Source organism: Chiloscyllium punctatum, chromosome 22, assembly GCF_047496795.1.
Source record: "Chiloscyllium punctatum isolate Juve2018m chromosome 22, sChiPun1.3, whole genome shotgun sequence".
Lineage (NCBI taxonomy): Eukaryota > Metazoa > Chordata > Chondrichthyes > Orectolobiformes > Hemiscylliidae > Chiloscyllium > Chiloscyllium punctatum.
Window position 1 is genome coordinate 91,784,657 of NC_092760.1, and position 16,786 is coordinate 91,801,442.

General features: G+C 45.7%; 1 protein-coding gene across 2 annotated transcripts in view; it reads right to left on the reverse strand.

Moving 5' to 3' along the window:
- LOC140493855 (SH3 and multiple ankyrin repeat domains protein 2-like) overlaps nucleotides 1-16,786 on the reverse strand; it is a 1,358,365-nt gene that overhangs the window by 31,435 nt on the left and 1,310,144 nt on the right. The window lies entirely within an intron of this gene.

The window sequence follows — 16,786 nt, forward strand, 5'->3', positions numbered from 1 at the left end:
AATGCAGCGACATGGCATTTGGAATGCATTACTTCAAAGGAAGGTGGCAGGAGATTTAATTGTGATATTCAACAGAAATTTAGATATAATGGAATGGGGGGGCAATTACAGAGTAGTAAACAAGAACAGGGAATTGAGAACAATTGGACAACTTGGTCACAGAGCTGCATGGGAATGATGAGTTGAATGGCCTCTCTCTGTTCTGGATCACTCTGCGAGAATCTGAGTATGGCAACTGTTGTTACATTGGAAGATTACGCTCAGCAAGATCTCAAACTAGTCAACGATCCATAACTGACCAATCATGTAGCTGACTAGGTGAGGTATATTGAGGGAGGAAACATTGGTAAAAGTGCAAAGAAAACTACTTTCTGGATGTTAGTTTGCTCACTGAGCTGGAAGGTTTGTTTTCAGATGTTTCATCACCATACTGGGTAACATCATCAGTGAGCCTCCGGATGAGGCACTGGTGGGTAAGGCCTGCTTTCTATTGGTGTGTTAAGGCTTCCTTGGGTTGGTGATGTCATTTACAGTTCTTTTTCTCAGAGGAGGCTAAATGGAGTCCAAATCAATGTGTTTGTTGATAGAGTTCCAGTTGGAATGCCATGTTTCTAGGAATTCTCACACATGTCTCTGTTTGGCATGTCCTAGGATGGATGTGTTGTCTCAGTCGAAGTGGTGTCCTTCCTCATCCGTATGTGAGGATATTAGTGAGAGAGAGTCATGTCTTTTTGTGGCTAGTTGGTGTTCGTGTATCCTGGTGGCTAGTTTTCTGCCTGTTTGTCCAATGTATTGTTTGTTACAGTTCTTGCATGGTTTTGTAAATGACATTAATTTTACTTCTTGTCTGTATGGGGTCTTTCAAGTTTATTAGCTGCTGTTTTAGTGTGTTGGTGGGTTTGTGGCCTACCATGATGCTAAGGGGTCTGAGTAGTTTGGCAGTCATTTCAGAGATGGCTTTGATGTAGGGGAGAGTGGCTAGGGTTTCTGGATGGGTTTTGTTTGTTTGTTTGGGTTAGTTGTTTAGGAATTGGCAGACTGTGTTTATTGGGTACAGGTTCTTCTTGAATATGCTGTATAGGTATTTGTCTTCTGCTGCTCATAGTTCCTGGGTGTTGCAGTGTGTTGTGGCCCTTTGAAATAATGTCCTGATGCAGCTCCGTTTGTGGGTGTTGGGATGATTGCTCCTGTAGTTCAGGATCTGGTCTGTGTATGATGCTTTCCTGTAGATCCTGGTTTGACATCCATTAACAGAGCTGCATCAGTTCATTATTTCAAAGGGCCACAACACAATGCAGCACCCAGGAACTATGAGCAGCAGAAGACAAATACCTATACAGTGTATTCAAGAAGAACCTGTACCCAATAACATGGTCTGTCGATTCTTAAACAACAAACCCCAACAAGTAGACACAACATGCCCAGAAACCTTAACCTCATTACCATAAATCAAAGACATCTCGGAAATGACTGCCAGGCTAGTCAGACCCCTTGGCATCATGGTAGCCCACAAACCCACCAACACACTAAAACAGCAGCTAATGAACCTACACAAAAAAACAGCAAAACTAATGTTGTTTACAAAATACCATGCAAGAACTGTAACAAACAATACATCGGACAGACTGGCCACAAACCTTGCCACCAGGATACGCAAACACCAACTTGCCACCAAAAGACATTACCCTCTCTCACTAGTATCCTTACATAGAGATGATGTCCATATTACAGGGGAGGAAGTGCTGGATGTCTTGAAATGGGTAAAGGTGGATATATCCCCAGGACCTGATCAGGTGTACCTGAGAACTCTGTGGGAAGCGAGAGAAGTGATTGCTGGGCCTCTTGCTGAGATATTTGTATCATCGATAGTCACAGGTGAGGTGCCAGAAGACTGGAGGTTGGCAAACGTGGTGCCACTGTTTAAGAAGGGTGGTTAGGACAAGCCAGGGAACTATAGACCAGTGAGCCTGACGTCGGTGGTGGGCAAGTTGTTGGAGGGAATCCTGAGGGACAGGATGTACATGTATTTGGAAAGGCAAGGACTGATTCAGGATCGTCAACATGGCTTTGTGCATGGGAAATCATGTCTCACAAACTTGATTGAGTTTTTTGAAGAAGTAACAAAGAGGATTGATGAGAGCAGAGCAGTAGATGTGATCTAAATGGACTTCAGTAAGGCGTTTGACAAGGTTCCCCATGGGAGACTGATTAGCAAGGTTAGATCTCATGGAATACAGGGAGAACTAGCCATTTGGATACAGAACTGGTTCAAAGGTAGAAGACAGAGGGTGGTGGTGGAGGGTTGTTTTTCAGACTGGAGGCCTGTGACCAGTGGAGTGCCACAAGGATCAGTGCTGTGTCCTCTACTTTTTGTCATTTACATAAATGATTTGGATGTGAGCATAAGAGGTACAGTTAGTAAGTTTGCAGATGACACCAAAATTGGAGGTGTAGTGGACATTGAAGGAGGTTATCTCAGATTACAACAGGATCTGGACCAGATGGGCCAATGGGCTGAGAAGTGGCAGATGGAGTTTAATTCAGACAAATGTGAGGTGCTGCATTTTGGGAAAGCAAATCTTAGCAAGATTTATACACTTAATGGTAAGGTCCTAGGGAGTGTTGCTGAACAAAGAGACCTTGGAGTGCAGGTTCATAGCTCCTTGAAAGTAGAGTCGCAGGTAGATAGGATAGTGAAGAAGGCGTTTGGTATCCTTTCCTTTATTGGTCAGAGTATTGAGTACAGGAGTTGGGAGGTCATGTTGCGGCTGTACAGGAGATTGGTAAGACCACTGTTGGAATATTGTGTGCAATTCTGGTCTCCTTCCTATTGGAAAGATGTTGTGAAACTTGAAAGGGTTCAGAAAAGATTTCCAAGGATGTTGCCAGGATGGAGGATTTGAGATAAAGGGAGAGGCTGAACAGGCTGGGGCTGTTTTCCCTGGAGTGTCAGAGGCTGTGGGGTGACCTTATAGAGGTTTACAAAAGTATGAGGGGTATGGATAGGATAAATAGGCAAAGTCTTTTTCCTGGGGTCAGGGAGTCCAGAACTAGAGGGCATAGGTTTAGGGTGAGGGCGGAAAGATATAAAAGAGACCTAAGGGGCAACTTTTTCACACAGAGTGTGGTACGCGTATGGAATGAACTGCCAGAGGAAGTGGTGGAGGCTGGTACAATTGCAACATTTAAAAGGCATCTGGACAGGTATATGAATATGAAGGGTTTGGAGGGATATGGGCCAGGTCCTGGCAGGTGGGACTAGATTGGGTTGGGATATCTGGTCGGCATGGACGGGTTGGACCGAAGGGTCTGTTTCCATGCTGTACATCTCTGTGACTCTATGACCACTTCGACTGGGACAACACATCCATCCTAGGCCAGGCTAAACAGAGACACACTCGGGAATTCATAGAAGCATGGCATTCTAACCAGAACTCCATCAATAAACACATTGACTTGGACCCCATTGACCACCCTCTTGAGAAAAAGAACTGGAAATGATATTACGCACCCTGAGAAACCAAGACACATGATTAGAAACCGGAACAAAACCCCGTGTTTCACCGGAGGCTCACCGATGATGTTACCGAGTACGGTGACAAAACACCTGAAAACAAACCTTCCAGCTCAGCGAGCAAACCTACAGTCAGAACCTCAACCTGAGCTACAAATCTTCTCAAAAATCACTAAAACTATTTTTGCTTCTTTAGATTAGATTCCCTACAACATGGAAACTGGCCCCTTGGCCCAACAAGTCCATACTGACCCTTCGAAGACCAACCCATCCAGACCTATTTCCCTCTGACTGATGCATCTAACACTACAGGCAATTTAGCATGGCCAACTGATCTTGGGACAGTGGCAGGAAACCACAGCATCCAGAGGAAACCCACACAGACACAGGGAGAACATGCAAACTCCACTCAGACAGTCGCCCAAGGTGGGAATTGAACCCAGGTCCCTGGCGATGTGAAGCAGCAGTGCTAACCACTGAGCCACCACGCCACTCCAGAAGGTGTTCAAAGAATTGTTGAAATCTATACACCCCAAGAGGTCACCTGAAACTCAGTTTAAGTTCCCCCTCTGTGCTGACAGTCTGATTAAAATGCTCAAATTCTCAAACTCTGCTTGAACTGCGACTTGCTGTCTAAAGGACAAGAGTGCTATCAATTGGGTCAAGTTAACACTTCAATCACATTTCATAACTGCAGCTACCGAGCTCAGCTCAGAGACCCAAAGCCAAGAACTAGGAGCAGGCGGATGCCATTCAGACCCTCAAGCTTGCTCCACCATTCAATAAGGTCATGGTTAACGGTGGGATTCTGTGGAAGCTCACAGAACAAGAAAGGGTTACATTGGACTTAATCAGATCAGGAAAACATAATGGGACTTGATTAGATCAGGGATGAGTTCTTAGCAGATACTCTTACAGGGCAAGAATAGTTTTGTATTGCTAAATGGGGAATTGATTATAGAGGGAACAGACAACCTTTAAAATGGTTGAAACACTTATAAAAACAACAGGGGGTAACCACAAAATTAGTTTCATGTGATATGAAATACTTCACTGAACAATCGCTGTTAACTGCAGAGATCAGTTTCAAGTGATCAAGTAATTTTTATAGAAATGAACAAATACAGTTATACCCAAACCACAGAAAGCACAACATGATTGGACAGGAGCAGCTGCCTTATAAGATCGATGAAGTGGTCATGTCTTGGCAGTTGTCCTGTCCCATCGATGTATCTGCCCACACCTCTACAATAAAGCTGAAAGAAGACCATTGTGTAGCTCCTGTGCTTAGTTATTCCTTTTATCAGGAAAATGAGTACCTAACAGTAACAATCGATTTCAACTCTATATTCCAGAGCAATTGCCATGTCCCTCAATGGCCTTAAGACCTGGGATCTTTCTGCTCTTTCCTGTTCCATTGCTTGTTAAGACTCCTGCACCCCCCCTCCTCCCCAACACACACACACACACACACACACACACACACACACACACACACACACACACACACTGGTGTTTGCAGGGAATGGGTGGATAATAGTGATCCAGGTGGAAATGATCAAGATGTGGGGAAAAAGAATGAAAACTATTGACATCTGCACTGTGAGGTGATGGTGGGACTCCCTGAAATAACTCCACAGAGGCTGGTATCCCATCACCAAGTCCCCCTTTATTCACACACAGAGAGTCCCTGACACTGATCCAGCTCCCTCAGAGCCAGATCTCAAAGTGAGCAGAACCTCTGACACTTCTGTTTGTATCTGTCAGTCAGGGCTCCCTGACTGAACCAGATTAACAGCCCCAATCAGGGAACTCAGGTCATCCATCCTATTATCTGAGTTAGGGAGCTGGAGCTGGATGAATTTCAGATCATTCAGGAGGCTGAGGGGGTGATAGAGAGGAGTTATAGGGAGGTAGTCACACTATGTTGCAGGATAAAGGTCGCTGGGTGACCATCAGGAGAGGGAAAGGGAATAGGCAGTCAGTGCAGGGATCTCCTGTGGCTGTTCCCCTTAATAATAAGTAGACCATTTTGGATATTGTTGGGAGGGAGCAACCTACCGCGGAAAGCCACAGCAGAGGAACAGACAGGAGATTCGGTGGTCACAAGTGAGACTCCCAGGTGCCAGGGTCAGGGATGTCACGGATCGAGTCTACAGGATTCTTAAGGGGGAGGGAGAGCAGCCAGAAGTTATGGTACATATTGGTATCAATGCCATAGGTAGAGGGAAGGGACGAGAACCTGAAAAGAGAATATATGGAGCTAGGTTGGAAGCTAAAAGGCAGGATGAGGGCGATTCAAGATGGTGGCAATCTGAATAGGGCCATTAATGGCCACGGAGCCTGGCTGAGCTCTGCACCCCAACCCAGGGTAGTAATATTTTTTCACCCCACACCTTAGTTTTCTTTTAGAAAAAGTTATTGTTAAACGGTAACACAACCATTTAAATCCTTTGTTGAGTGTGCGAGAATGATTAAGGAGAAGCAAACGGCCAAGTCTCAATACTCGGGACACTCGCCAAAAACAGTGGGTGGCTCGAGATGGTAACTGGGGAATCAGCTGCAGCTCTCTCAGCAGCTGTGACAGAAATACCTGCCCAGCAGAACATCGTGGAGGAACATCCAGGAGATGAGGGAAGGGACTTGCAATCAACTGGAGCCCATCTCAACCATGCTGCAAACGCATGGGAAGGAGTTGGAAGGGCTTGGGAAGTGAGTAGAAGAGGTTGAGTGGCGGACCGCGGCGTTGGAAACCAAGATCGAGTCCTCGGCAGGGCAGATCCATGCCCTTGAGAAACAGGTTCGAGCCCTGACTGAGCAAGGTGATGACCTGGAAAATAGAGGTAGGAGGAAAAATATCCAGGTCATTGGCCTACCAGAAGGAGTAGAAGGTGGGCAGCCAGGAAGTGTTTTTGAAGACTGGTTGCCACAATTTCCTGATGGGATGCCAAGGCAGACCAGGTGAAGATTGACAGAGTTCACTGGGTTACAGTGTGCAGATCCGGTCAGGGTCAGCGCCCCCACCCAGTTCTGATACAATTTCATTGCTACAGGGACAAGCAGAGAGTTATGGAAACTTCTAGAAAGTTAGAGAGAGATCCGCAGGCCCTGACCTATCAGGGAACTAAGATAATGTTTTTCCAGCTCTTTTCTGTGGCAGTGATCCATAAAAGGAATTGGTTTGATGAGGTTAAGAGAAGGTTAAAAGACCTCAGTATTCCATATTGGATGAGATACCCAGTGATGCTTTGTATTACTTACAAGGAGACTATGCGGTCGTTTCATTTCGTGGAGCAAGCCAAAAACTTCTTGGACACTTTAAAATAATGTAGATGTGTTTATGGACATGGACAATAGGGTCTGGTGTCTTTTTTGTCTTGCTTTTATTTCTTGTACTTTCACTCTTTTCCCAATGAAGCTGTTGTTGGTGAGTTGTTTTTCTCTCTGAGCTGGGGTGGTATTGATATATTGTGGGGGGTGGGCAGAGGGCTCACTGTTTTTGTTATACCTCTGTGTTTACAATGTCCTTTGTTTGGTTTCTTCCTTTGCTTGGGTTTGGGGTGCGGCTCGAGCTGGAAGGGGGAGGATAGAGGGGTGTGTGGGGGAAATGTAAGCTCCCTCTGTGTCAGGAGTAGAGTCCCCCATTAAATGCCTTTTGTATTTTCTGGTTAGTTTTGTTTTGGGCTTTTTTGTAAATAGACTCTATGAATCTATTTTTCAGTACGCTCAGCGTGTTGTCAGACGAATTCTTCTTCTCGGCAGGTCAAAGGTGATTGCAAAGGATCATGGTTAGCAGCATTCTTAAATGGTGCCCCTGGAATATCAGAGGGATTAATTCGGCAGTTAAAAGAAAAAAAAGGTGTTGTTGAGCTTTAGAAAGGAGAGGATGGATGTTGCCCTGTTACAGGAGACTTATCTTAATGACAAGGAACACTTGAAGTTGTAGCAGGATGGGTTTGATCGGGTGTTTTTCTCGTCTTTAGTACCAGGAGCAGAGGAGTGGTAATACTCATCCAGAAGTGTCTCCCAATTAATTTAACAGATGAGTATGGTCAGTTTATTATTCTTAAGGCCCTTATACATGTCGAGGAATATGGTATTTTGAATGTCTACTGTCCTCCGGCCCACCCTTTTAACTTTCTGTCTGATGCAGTCTCTAAGCTGATGGCCTTGGCATTGCGGCATATTATTATGGGGGGGGGGGGGAACTTTAGTTGCCTTATGGATCCTTTGCTGGATAGAATGCCTAAAGGCCCTCCCACCCCCACCAAAACTTTCTTCACAATCGAAGCAGTTGGGTGATCAGTGTGTGGAACCGGGGATAGTCAATCTTTGGAAACGTTTACACCCTATGGGCAGAGATTTTGTGTTCTTTCCCAATCCTCATAAATGCCACACAAGGATTGATTATTTCCTAACTCCCATGGCTTTTTTTAGCTTTGGTGGTATCCTGTTCGATTGGGAATATTGCCATCTCTGATCATGCAGTGGTGTATTTAATGGTTAAGATTAAGGGTGATGCAATGGGCTCATGGTACTGGCAAATGGATCCCTTTATCCTCAGGGACAGTAAGTTTGTAGAATACCTCTCTAGGGAATTTGAAGCTTTTTTGGCCACCAACTCTAGTACAGCTGGTGATCCATCCATTCTTTGGAAGACTACTAAGGCCTATACTAGAGGGATAATTATCTCATACTCTGCCAGCCCGAAATGACAGAGGGAGAGCAGCAGCGTCTGCTCAAGGCACAACTGAAGGCAGTTGAGACGCCATATTACAGAAGACCGTCCGTGACTGAGCTGCAACGATCACAGCCCTTCGATCCACCTTAAACTTCATGCTAACGCATACAGCAAGGAAGGAACTTTCCTCTGTGAAGCAGAGGCTGTTTGAGCATGGTGATAGGCCGGGTAAATACTTGGCATATCTGGTCAGGAAGAAGAATGCCCCCCTGTTTATTGCTTCTATCAGGGAAGGGAATGGGACTCTGACTTACGTTGATAAAAAGATCAATGAGATGTTCAGAGGTTTTACTCTGAATGTTACCAGTCTGAATGCTGTGAGGACAGATGGGATAAGATGGAGTGTTTTTTTTTGGAATTTGGATCTTCCCGGTGTATCTGCTGAAGAGGTGTCTCTCCCTAGTGCTCCGTTAACAGCCCAAGAGATACAGGAGGCACTGAGGCAACTTCAAAGTGGGAAGGCGTCCAGCCCTGATGGATTGCCCAGTGAGTTTTATAAAGAATTTGTAAACATACTGTCAGGACCAATGTTAGACATGTATAACTGTTCATATAGTTGGGATTGCCTCCTGCCATCCTTGAGAAAGGCTGATATCTCTCTTATCTTCAAGAAAGGGAGGGCCGCGGAGGACTGTGCTTCTTATAGACCCGTTTCGCTTTTAAACTCTGATTTTAAGATGTTATTGAGGACTCTGGTATTGAGATTGGAAAGGATGTTGCTCTCTATTGTTAAGGAGAATCAGACGGGCTTTATAAAGGGTCGCAGATCTTCTAACAATGTTAGGAGGCTGCTTAACATGACTGAAGTGTGGCAGCAACGGTCGAAGGGTTAGTGGTTTCCTTGGACGCAGAGAAGGCATTTGATCAGGTGGAATGGCTGTATCTTTTTTATACCCTGGAGCGGTTTGACCTGGGTGAAATGTTTACTCGATGGGTAAGAGTCCTTTACAGTGATCCTCTGGCAGTGATTCTCAGCAATGGTATAAGAGGTCTGATCATTTTAACACTGGTCAGGGCAGTCGGCAAGGCTGTCCCCTCTCACCTTTGCTGTTCACTTTGGTGATTGAACCACTGGCAGAGGCCATTCGTGGGGACCCTAATATACCTGCCCAAAGGTAGGGTCGAAGGTGCGTAAGATCACATTATATATGGATGATGTTCTCATATTTATATCGAACCTGGCAGTTTTGGTGCCGCAGTTGATACAATGTATTAATTCATTTGGCTTTTTCTCAGGTTACAAGATAATTTTTGTAAAATCGGAGGCTATGCCTATGTAAGGGGGCGGGGGGGGTGTAATCTAAGGGGAATATCGGATGTTGAAGGTGGGTTTCTTTATGTGGGCCTCTCTGTTATCCCCAGTTTTGATCAATTATTCAAGACTAATTTCATTTATTTGTTTGACAAGATTAAACAAGACCTTCAAAGATGGGGGGCCCTTTCAATATCATGGCTAAGGTTGAGTTGCTCTTAATCAAATGAATGTTCTTCCTCACTTATTATACCTTCTGCTGAGGCTTCCCTTGCTTTTTCCTGGACAAATGTTTTGGAAATTAAATGGTTAGTTTAGTTCTTTTATTTGGTGCCATAAGTGGCCCCTTATCAAGCTTACAAAATTACAAATGCTGGAGGGGTTGGGGGGAGGGATTTCCCTGATGTCAGAAGTTATTAATTGAGCTCCTTTTTATGTTTTGTCAGTGATTGGGCCTGTGAGGACTCAGCGTCGATATGGTTGGACATTGAGGCCTCCCAGGCAAAGTATCCTCATACTAACCTGTTGTTTCTGGACTAAATAAGGATAATTGCAGAACATTGCCACAATCCCATGGTCATTAACACTGTTCTGAGCGGATAGGGGAGTCTCTTAATTGGGTGACCTGCTTGAAGATGAAACATTAATTTCATTTGATCAAATAACTTGTCAGTATGGATTATCGAACAGGGACCTTTTCCGTTTTTTTCAGATCAGAGATTTTATCCGAAAAGAGACTACGCTTCTGACTGAGGGTTGTTGATCTGATATGGAAAGGAGGGTGCTTCAGACTAACAGCACTCTTTCCGTGAGTACTCTCTCTCATTTGTTGGGGGGAGGTTCCTCAGGTGACTTTGAGCGGTTATGGGAGGTATGGGAGAGAGAGTTAGGAGTGAAGATCACTCTGGAAACTTGGGAGGACATTTGTGAGAAAGTGAGGTTGATTTCCCAGTGGCTCAGTGGTTAACACTGCTGTCTCACAGTGCCAGGGACCTGGGTTCAATCCCAGCCTGGGGCAACTGTCTGAGTAGAGTTTGCATGTTTTCTCTGTGTCTACATGTTTCCTCTGGGTGCTCCGGTCAGGTGATGTACAGGTCAGGTGAATTGGCCATGGGAAATTGCCCATAGTGTTAGGTGCATTAGTCAGAGGGAAATGGGTCTGGGTGGGTTACTCATCGGAGGGTTGGTGTGGACTTGTTGGACTGAAGGGTCTGTTTCCACACTATAGGGAATCTAATCTAATTTCAATATGTAATAGGACCCATGCTGTGCAGATAAAGATTCTTCATAGGGCTCACCTGGCCCCAGATCATCTTGTGAAATTTAAGCAGGGTGCGTCTTCAATGTGCCCCAAATGTAAAATAAATACAGGTTCCCTCACTCATTGTTTGTGGTCCTGCCACAAGTTGCGTGCGTATTGGAGTGCTGTGGCTCGGGTAATAGAGAGGGTCTTGGGGACCGAAGTCAAGGTGGACCTGGTTTCTCTTCTCCTGGATTTGCCGAGTTTATCTCCCTTCGATGAACAGGTGTCTCAGGGAAATGCATGACTGAAATGTGGAGATTGTTTAGGAATCACTTGCTGATGTGCTGGACAAGTTTGTCCCACTGAGGCAAGGAAAGGATGGTAGGGTGAAGGAACCTTGGGTGACAAGGGATGTGGAACTTCAAGTCAAGAGGAAGAAGGAAGCTTACTGAAGGTTGAGGAGGCAAGGATCAGACAGGCTTTAGAAGGTTACAAGGTAGCCAGGAAGGAACTGAAAAATGGATTTAGGAGAGCTAGAAGGGGACATGAGAAAGCTTTAGCGGGTAGGATTAAGGAAAACCCCAAGGCATTCTACACCTCAGTGAGGAACAAGAGGATGGCCAGAGTCAGAGATAGTGGAGGGAATTCGCACCTAGAGTCAGAGGAACTAGGGGAGGTCCTTAATGAACACTTTGCTTCAGTATTCACAACTGAGAGGGACCGTGATGTTTTTGAAGACGGTGTGAAACAGATTGATATGCTTGAACAGGCTGATGTTAAGAAGGAGGATGTGCTGAAAATTTTGAAAAACACAAGGATAGATAATCCCCTGGGCCAGGTGGGATATACCCAAGGTTAGCACAGGAAGTGAGGGAAGAGGTGTGTCTTTAGCGATGATCTTTGCCTCCTCACTGTCCTCTGGAGTCGTGTCAGGTAATTGGAGGATGGCAAATGTTATTCCCTTTTTCAAGAAAGGGAATAGGGATAATGCTGGGAACTACAGACCCGTCAGTCTTACATCATTGGTGGGCAAATTATTGGAGAGGATTCTGAAAGACAGGATTTATGATTATTGAGAAAACCATAGCTTGATTGGAGATTGTCAGTGTGGCTTTGTGAGGGACAGCTCATGCCTCACAAATGGCACGGTGGCTTAGTGGTTAGCACTGCTGCCTCACAACACCAGGGTCCCAGGTTCGATTACAGCCTGGGGCGATTGTCTGTGTGGAGTTTGCACATTCTCCCTGTGTCTGTGTGGGTTATCTCCAGGTGCATTAGTCAGGGGCAAATGTAGAGTAATAGGGTGGGGGAATTGGTCTGGATTGGATACTATTTGGAAGGTTTGTGTAGATAAATGGCCTGTTTCCACACTGTAGGGATTCTATGTAACCTTATTGAATTATTTGAGGATATGAGAAAACACATTGATGAAGGAAGAGCAGTTGCGCTTCGGCGGGTCAGTATAGACTTGTTGGGCTGAAGGGCCTGTTTCCACACTGTAATAAAATCTAAATCTAAGTCGAGATGTGGTGTACGTGGATTTTAACAAGGCATTTGATAAGGTTCCCCTAGGCTCATTCAGAAAGTAAGGAGGTATGGGATACAGGGAAATCTGGCTGTCTGGATACAGAATTGGCTGGCCCATAGAAGAGAGAGGGTGGTGATAGATGGAAAGTATTTAGCTTGGAGCTTGATGACCAGTGGTGTTCCACAGGGATCGGTTCTGGGACTTCTGCTATTTGCGATTTTTATAAATGATTTGGATGAGGACGTGGAAGGATGGGTTAGTAAGTTTGTCAATGTCATGAAGGTTGGTGGAGTTGTGGATAGTGTCGAGTACTGTTGGAGGTTGCAATGGGACATTGACTGGATGTGGAGCTGGACTGAGAAGTGGCAGATGGAGTTCAGTCTGGAACAGTGTGAAGTGATTCATTTTGGAAGGTCGAATTTGAATGTAGAATACAGGGTTAAAGGCAGGATTCTTGGCAGCGTGGAGGGACAGAGGGATTTTGGGGTCCAGATCCAGAGATCCCTCCAAGTTACCCCCCAAGTTGATAGGGTTGTTAAGAAGGTGCAAGGTTTGTTGGCTTTCATTAGCAGGGGAATTGAATATAAGAGCCACGAGGTGATGCTGCAGCTCTACAGAGCCCTGGTTAGACCACACTTGGAATATTGTGTTCAGTTCTGGTTGCCTCATTATAGGAAGGATGTGGAAGGTTTAGAGAGGGTACAGAGGAGATTTACCAGGATGCTGCCTGGACTGGAGGGTGTGTCTTATGAAGGAAGGTTGAGGGAGCTGGGGCTTTTGTCATTGGAGTGAAGGAGGATGAGAAGTGTCTTGATAGAGTTGTACAAGATGATGAGAGGCAGAGGTAGGGTGGATAGACAGAGACTTTTTCCCAGGGCAGAAATGACTATCATGAGGGGTATAATCTTCAGGTGAGTGAAGGAAGGTTTAGGAGAGATGTCAGAAGTCAGTTCTTTACACAGAGAGTGGTGAGTGTGTGGAATGCACTTCCAGTGGTGGTAGTAGAGTGAGAGACATTAGGGATACTTAAGCGACTCTTGGAAAAGCACATGGAAGATAGTACAATGAAGGGTATGTAGGTTAGTCTGATCTTAGGGTAGGATAAAGCCTACCCTGCTAATGGGACTGAACTCAAACAGATCTAGCAGCTTAAGACTGGGCATCTCTGACACACAGTGGGCCATCAACAGCAGTGAATTGTACTCTAACACTCCTGGCATATCCCCCACTCAGCCATTACCATCAGGCCAAGGGATCAACATTGATTTACTGGAGAGTGCAGGAGGGCATGCCAGCAGCAGCACCAGGCAGACCTGAAGATGAGGTGCCAACTTGGTGAAGCATAAGTAGCAAGTGACAGACAGAGCTAAATGATCCCACAACCAATGGATCAGATCTAAGCTCTGCAATCCTGCCAGATTGAGGTAGTGGTGTACAATTAAACCACTCACACAGCGTCAATGATGGGGGAGCCCAGCACATCAGTGCAAAACATAAAGCTGAAGCATTCACAGCAATCTTCAGTCCGAAGTGCCGAGTGGATGGTCCATCTTGGGCTCCTCTCGTTTGCCCCAGCATTACAGATACCCATCTTTAGCCAATTGATTCACTCCACGTGATATTGAGAAATGGTTGGAGACACTGGATACTGCAAAGGCAATGGGCTGTCACACCATTTCAGCAAGTGTCTGCTCCAGAACATGCCGCTCCCCGAGCCAAGCTGTTCCAGTGCAGTTACAACACTGGCATCTACCCAAACAATGTGGAAAATTGCCCAGGTATGTCCTCTACACAGAAAGCAGGACAAATCCAACCCGGCCAATTACCACCCATCAGTCTGCTCTCCATCATCAAATTCATGATGAAATGTGTCAGTAACAGAGCTATCAAGCAGCACCTGCTCAGCTATAACCTGCTCAGTGACGCCCAGTTTGGGTTCCCCCAGGGTCACTCAGCTCCTGACCTCATTCTAGCCTTGGGTCAAACATGGACAAAAGAGCTGAATTCCAGAGGGGAGGGGAGAGGGACAGCCCTTGATATCAAAGCTGCACTTAACTGAGTATGGCATTAAGGAGCTCTGGCTAAACTGGAATCAATGGGTACTGAGGGCAAACACTCCGCTGGTTAGAGTCATACCTGGTACACAGGAAGATGGTTGTGGAGGGTCAGTCATTTCAGCTCCAGGACATCTCTGCAGGAGTCCCTCAGGAGAGGGTCCTAGGCTCAACTATCTTCAGCTGCTCTGCCATCAGGTCAGAAGTGGGGGCTGTTCACTGAGGATTAGACAGTGTTCAGCACCATGTGCATCTCCTCAGATACTGAAGCAGTTCGTGCTCAAATGCGACAGGATCTGGACAATGTCCAGGCTTGGGCCGACAAGGGGCAAGTAACATTTGTGCCACACAAATGCCGGACAATGACCATCACCAATAACAGAAACTCTAACCACTGCCCCTTGACATTCAACGGTATTACCATCACTGAATCCCCTACTGTCAGCATCCTTGGGGTTAGCATTGACCAGAAACTCAACTGGACTCACCACATAAACACAGTGACTACAAGAGCAAGTCAGAGACTAGGGATACTGCAGCATGTAACTCACCTCCTGATTCCCCAAAGCCTGTCCACCATCTACAAGGTACAAGTCAGGAGTGTGATGGAATACTCCTCACTTGCCCCTGGATGGGGGCAGCTCCAACAACACTCAAGAAGCTCGACACCATCCAGGATAAAGCAGCCTGCCTTGATTGGCTCCACATCCACACCCTCCATCACTGACGCTCAGTAACAGCAGTGTGTACTATCCACAAGATGCACTGCAGAGATTCATCAAAGATGCTCAGACAGCACCTTCCAAACCCATGACCACTTCCATCTAGAAGGACAAGGGGCAGCAGATACATTGGAACACCAACCTCTGCAAACTCCCTTCCAAGGCACTCACCATCCTGACATGGAAATATATCGCCGTCCCTTCACTGCCACTGGGTCAAAATCCTGGAATTCCCTCCCTAAGGGCATTGTGGGTCAACCCACAGCACATGGACCACAGCAGTTCAAGAAGGCAGCTCACCCCCACATTCTTGAAGGGCAACTAGGGACAGTCAATAATTATTGGCCCAGCCATCAACAGTCACATCCCACGAGTGAAGAAACTGTTTATTCCAGGGGTTAGCCAGTTCGCCTTCTTTGAACTGCTTGCAAAACATTAACATCCTTCTGTAAGCCGGTGGCCAATACTGTATACAGTGCCCCAATTGCAATCTCACCAGTGCCCTGTATAACTAAAGCATAACCTCCCTACTCCTGCAGTGACTTCTCCTCGCAATAAACCATCACATTCTGTTCGATATCCTCATTACTAGCACACTGACCTTTTGTGACTCATGGACCATGGTACCCAGATCCCTCTGTATCTCAGAGCTCTCCAACTGTGCACCATTTCTGTCAAAATGGACAAATTCACACTTTCCCATATTGTACTACATTGGTCAGATCTTTGTCCGGTCACTTCACCTCTGTACCCCTTTGTAGGCTCATGGCCTCTTCACAACTGATTATAAAAATGTCGAGCTCCCTCTGGAACATGCCCTTATGATAAGGTGTTGTTTTATTCGCGTGTACAGGAATAGAGTAAAGCCTTTTCTCAAGATTCGGAAGGGGAAATGGAAAAGGTTTGTGACAGGTTTCCATGAAGTGAGGTGATTGGCTGAATTTGCTCTGCTTCCAATTTAGGGCATTGGCAGGGCTGGAAGGTTGGACTAATTCTCCCCTTCTTTCATATCAAAGTGTATCTGAGCTAACTGTCGATGTGTACTTCACCAGCAGCAGGCTGCACTATCTCACCCAGCACAGCACACACTGAATGAGTTCACTCACTCACACACTGGATCTGTGTGACTATGTGCTCCATTCCCCAATCTGACACACTGCTCACACAGTTTGTAAACAGGAGAAGGTCATTCAGGTAGTTCAGAGCTGAAAAATATGTTGCTGGAAAAGCGCAGCAGGTCAGGCAGCATCCAAGGAGCAGGAGAATCGACGTTTCGGGCATCCTTGGATGCTGCCTGACCTGCTGCGCTTTTCCAGCAACACATTTTTCAGCTCTGATCTCCAGCATCTGCAGTCCTCACTTTCTCCATTCAGGTAGTTCAGCCTTACTGGAAAGGTAGCTGCCATATTAGCTGCAGGACATTACTGACCATGGTCAGGAAAAATAAAGCCTTCTCAATTAACAGCAAGGCAGGAACATCAGCTCAATGGGAAAAATAGGCTTGGACAAATATATGCCTGTTAATTCTCTCAGATACTGTCAAACTCCTGTGATAATTGGCACAAAATTCATCTCAATCACCAAGATTGGCTGGAATATTCTTGACACATATGTTAAACTACGATGAATAAAATACTGTCTGCAATCAGCAGTCTGAGCTTCAGGGATTCAGAGAAATTGCCTGTAATTACAGAGACAACTGCATCAAGTGAAACTACTTTCAACAAACTTT